Source organism: Pempheris klunzingeri, chromosome 20 (genome assembly GCF_042242105.1).
Source record: "Pempheris klunzingeri isolate RE-2024b chromosome 20, fPemKlu1.hap1, whole genome shotgun sequence".
Classification (NCBI taxonomy): Eukaryota; Metazoa; Chordata; class Actinopteri; order Acropomatiformes; family Pempheridae; genus Pempheris; species Pempheris klunzingeri.
In genome coordinates this window covers 6,278,362-6,283,581 of record NC_092031.1, presented here as the reverse complement: position 1 = coordinate 6,283,581, position 5,220 = coordinate 6,278,362, and the positions used below count along the sequence as shown (strand labels likewise).

Genomic DNA, 5,220 nt, shown 5'->3' with positions numbered 1-5,220 from the left:
GACTGGTCTCCAAAACCAGCGTCAACACTTCCGCTACAGCAACACGCTTCCGGCGGCGCTTTTCAAAATAAAACCCCATTTGTGGCTGTGAAACACTGAGTTAAAGGGAAGATTTCTAAACTGGCATTTACAACACTAAAACATCCCCAGTCTATCTACAAATCATATATTTTATATTTTAAACACATGCCATCCACATCTTTTATACAGCCTCTGTACATAGACTGTATAAAAGATGTGGATGTAGCTTCCAGGTCTGTAAAGTGAAATCAGTGTGGAAGTGCCTTAAGCTTGCATTCTTCCCAAGCCCCCAAGAGGTCACCAGTCTTTGATGCCAATTTTACAAGAAGCCAAACTGCGTAATTACAACAATAGCGTCTGTCATGTGATGCCATTAGGCCCTAAAAGATTTTTTTCCCATTGACTTACATTGTGACTTAGGAGGGCGAGCAGGAAGTTAGCAGACCCGAGATGCTGGTGCCCATGCTCCATTTCTGCAATGAAGACTTGCAGAAAAAGAAAGACTCAACATTAACGAAAAACAGAGTCAGATTCCTTGTATGTGTGCTCATGTTGGCCAACAAAGCTGCTTCTGATAGAACACAAAGTTGTAGCCGTGACGGTAGCAAAGCAGCATAGAAGAAATAGGTTCACATTCTCCCTTTATGCTCCTGAGTTGAGCAAAAAAGCGTTTTTGTAGAACGTTACATTGCCACAGTGAAGTTGACCTTTGACCGTTTGGAGTTAAAATGTCATTGGGCATTTGTGTGAAATATTGTCATAAATAGTGAATTTATTCCTTTATGGCCAAAAATGTGTTATGGGGTCACAGTGACCTTTGACCACCAAAATCTAATCAGTTCATTTATGAGTCCAAGAGCGGCAAACTTAAAGAACAAGGCCTCCTGAGATATCACATACATGAGAATGGGATGGATGGACAGACAGGTGAAAGGACAGACAGCCTGAAGACATAATGGCTCCACCCATTGCTGCTGTCGGCGCAGAGGCATATTAAAACACGTAAAGTCATTCGGCAGCATCAACCTGGTTTATGAGAACAATGCAGGGTTTAGAAATCTGTCATTAATGGGTTCAGTGATTGTGGTAATTGTGTTCAGTAAAGGACGATTCAAAAAGACACATTTATTAAGGCTGGATCTCAGGACATGACGAGACTCCAACAAACCTAAACTTGGTTTCATTCAGAATAAAACTTAACCAGACGTCACAGCACAGCAGCAATGAGGCGTTGATAGAATTTTAAGGTAATTTTAGAGGCTGTAGTTGTATTGTGTTATCATCTCCACCAGTCGTTAAGCCTGGAGGGGATCATTTGTTTGGCTGTGTGTGTGTGTATCTGTCTGACCGTGGCTAATCTTGAAAACTACTGTATCCATCAGCCTAACATTTTGGTGCTCATTTATGCCTGTATGCTGAACGACCTTTCACAGGTTTGTTGATTCACAAATTTGAAAAACCTCTTTTATTGCCTATTTTATATCGTCACTGACTGCTGACTCATGTTAACTGGCCTGTGGGGGCCACAAGTCATCAACTACTGCTGCAGTTTGACATCACAGCAAAAGGCATTTGGCTGGACGAAAACCAAGCCTCACCCAGGCTGTTACAGGCCACATTGTGGCCTTTGTCGTGGTTCAAAAACTGACATCCATAGACCAGTTTGGTCTAGTTTGAACCAGAGCATCTGCAGATTAATTCCTGTGGAAATGTTCGGATCCACTAAAGTTATGTACGTGGTGGAGATCTGCACTCTACTGAGAGCACTTTTCTAGTGTTGGAAGTTATTTCTAATATTAGATTTAATCTAATAACATCTAATAACAACCTTTTTAGGATGGAATATATTCATATGCATAAGTAGGAGTCTTTAAAGCTACACTTGTTAAATTTGAGCCACTTGGGGGCAGAATCACATCTCTGACATTACCACCTTTGTTGCTATGCTAACATGTTAGCCACATACCCTGTAGAGAACAGTCCTTTGTCATCATTTATAGGCTCTCTAACTTTAGCTTTCCAGCAAACCCTGAAATGTGTTTTAACTGGTTTATGTTCTACTTTTTTCACCAGCTGGTTGCTAATTTTGTTTGCCAGTGTCTGGTGCTAAGCAGGTGGTGAGCAGAGGGTTTACTGAAGCATGATGAGGTTAGAAAACTGATGATTTCGGTGACAATTCTCTGTGAGTTTGAGCAACCTCGGAACAGCGACTTATTTATAACTCTTAAGTAACTGAGCAAAACTCTCACATGTAAAACCAATGACTGCATCAATGCTACAATCTCGTGCTTTATTTTGAAGGAGAATCACAGAGCTTCCTGTATGATTCAGGGTGTCTCTGGCTGACCTGACGCAGTTTCTCGGCAACATCAGCCTCCCCCTCCTCCCTCACTGCCCTCCCCTCCCCCCCTCCTTCCTTCCGGATCAATGCTACGGCCGTCACGTGACCTGTCACACAACTGATGTGTATCACGTTTTAACAGGGAGGAGCAGGGGGACGAACTGGGGAGGAAGAGCAGGAAATCATACTTAAAGGGCTTACTGCATTTGTTAATGGCCTGGACGCTCATGATGTTCCACTGGGGAAATACTGCATATCAGTGTGTGAGTGTGTGTGTTTCAGCTTGCCAGTATTTCAGGAAAATATAACTGTAATATTCCCTCGGAGAAAAAAGGTGCATTCCACATTACTTAAACCAAAACTAGCAGGGTCTCTTAAAGGTCGCAATACGTTTTTGGAAAGTCTGAAGAAGATGAAATATCACACACATAAAACAATTTCATACTCGCAGTGGTGGAGGAAGTATTCGGGTCCATTAGTATGTGTTATCAGAAAAATGCACTTAAAGTATGAAAAGTAAAAGTACTCAGTGAAATGTATTTATTACATCTGATGTTTCTGGATTAATATCACTGCATTTTACTGCTATGGATGTTTAAGGTTGAGCTAATTTTAACTACTTGATACACTGTTGGATAGTTTAATCTACACCATGATCTATGAGTTCATCATATGTTTGTAGCATTGCTGTCCTGTGTTATCTCTAAAAACCTTTAATGAAGAAATTTAAATAACTTAATTATTTAAATGCCCATTAAATCAACAGAAACTAAATTCACTCCCAGAGACCTAAAAATCAAGTGTCTCTTAACTTAATGAAATAAATAAGGACACCAGTCAGTCAGTTAATCTTTTAGTTAAAGAGATGATGCGTGAGTTTTCATGTGTCCTTTCAAATCTGAGTAAATGCAATTCAGTTTCAGTTTGTGTGCGTGTGTAGGCGAGGTACAAAACAGAAAAAGGTAAAAAACATCCATGTCCCCAGTTGTCTGCCTACCACATGGATGGATAAAGAGAACTCGATATGGCATTGGAGGCGGGGCTCCGTGACTTTCCGGCCTTAAAGTTCCCAGATCTTATACACTGCTGGACCCATGGAGCATGCAAAACAGTGTCTAGAGATAAAATACTTTCAGTGTGATTTTCTGGGAGTAATTCCAAACATTAGCAATAACATCCATTAACTCTAGACTCACACAAAAATGACCTGAAAAGAATCAAGAGTAATCTACTTTCAAAGTAATCTCAGAGGCTGATCCCTTCAGCAGGGACATGTACCTCACCACCGGTGTGAATTCGTTGCCACTTATTAAACTGGACATCAGACTGATGTGGACTCGTTAGCAGAGCTGATAAGTGTGAACTTTACACTATTTCACTGTGATACTTTGATCACAACATTAATTCTATCTTAACAGTTTTGTTAAGTTTTAGTGCTGCAGAGAAGTAATGTGTGCTATTATTATTAAGAATAAACAAAAGGAGGAAGATTGCGCAGCAGCGGCATGTGTCAAACAGATCTGTGCGCAAAGACGTGCAGTGAACTACACACGTGTCCACTGTGTGAAGGACAGTATTGTCTTGGAAAGTTACATTAAACACAACAGAAAGCCCTGCAGTGACACAGGGCATCAAAAAATTGAGTTCAACTCTTGTTGATCCTTTCCACGGAAATCTTTAGTAAAAGGCGAAAGATTTGTACGATTTGATGTAAAAATACAAAAACCTATTTTTGTTCATAAAATAAGAAAGGAAAATTGATAATAATGACCTGTATTACTCAAAAACTCAAATGCTCAAATACTTGGAATATTCAATCATAAAATGAATTGATTTCAAAAGATACAGCAAAGAGACACTCACCCAGCATGAAATCACATAGAAAATGAATGTGGGTCATTTTGGACACATGTTGTGTATTAGGAGGGGTGTGCATATGTTGTGCATCAAAAGGTTAATGTGGTAAGTCGGCCAGAAAACAAGTGGCAGCCAAAACAGTGGAGGAGGGGGGATTGGCCAAAAACGCTGACCCCGGGGTCAAGGAAATGGCCGTTTTGGGAGCGGACGCAAAACTGCCTCTTTTTTGCCTCATCCACCTCCAGACCTGCTGGGAAACAGTTACTGATCACTTTTAATGTGGTAAGTCGGCCAGAAAACAAGTGGCAGCCAAAACAGTGGAGGAGGGGGGATTGGCCAAAAACGCTGACCCCGGGGTCAAGGAAATGGCCGTTTTGGGAGCGGACGCAAAACTGCCTCTTTTTTGCCTCATCCACCTCCAGACCTGCTGGGAAACAGTTACTGATCACTTTTAATGTGGTAAGTCGGCCAGAAAACAAGTGGCAGCCAAAACAGTGGAGGAGGGGGGATTGGCCAAAAACGCTGACCCCGGGGTCAAGGAAATGGCCGTTTTGGGAGCGGACGCAAAACTGCCTCTTTTTTGCCTCATCCACCTCCAGACCTGCTGGGAAACAGTTACTGATCACTTTTAATGTGGTAAGTCGGCCAGAAAACAAGTGGCAGCCAAAACAGTGGAGGAGGGGGGATTGGCCAAAAACGCTGACCCCGGGGTCAAGGAAATGGCCGTTTTGGGAGCGGACGCAAAACTGCCTCTTTTTTGCCTCATCCACCTCCAGACCTGCTGGGAAACAGTTACTGATCACTTTTAATGTGGTAAGTCGGCCAGAAAACAAGTGGCAGCCAAAACAGTGGAGGAGGGGGGATTGGCCAAAAACGCTGACCCCGGGGTCAAGGAAATGGCCGTTTTGGGAGCGGACGCAAAACTGCCTCTTTTTTGCCTCATCCACCTCCAGACCTGCTGGGAAACAGTTACTGATCACTTTTAATGTGGTAAGTCGGCC

General features: G+C 42.2%; 1 non-coding gene across 1 annotated transcript; it reads right to left on the bottom strand.

The window, feature by feature from the left end:
* Window positions 1-3,971: 3,971 nt before the first annotated feature.
* LOC139220455 (U5 spliceosomal RNA) lies at window positions 3,972-4,088 on the bottom strand. Its single transcript, XR_011585803.1, has one exon. It is a non-coding gene; the product is annotated as a U5 spliceosomal RNA (small nuclear RNA).
* Window positions 4,089-5,220: the final 1,132 nt, after the last annotated feature.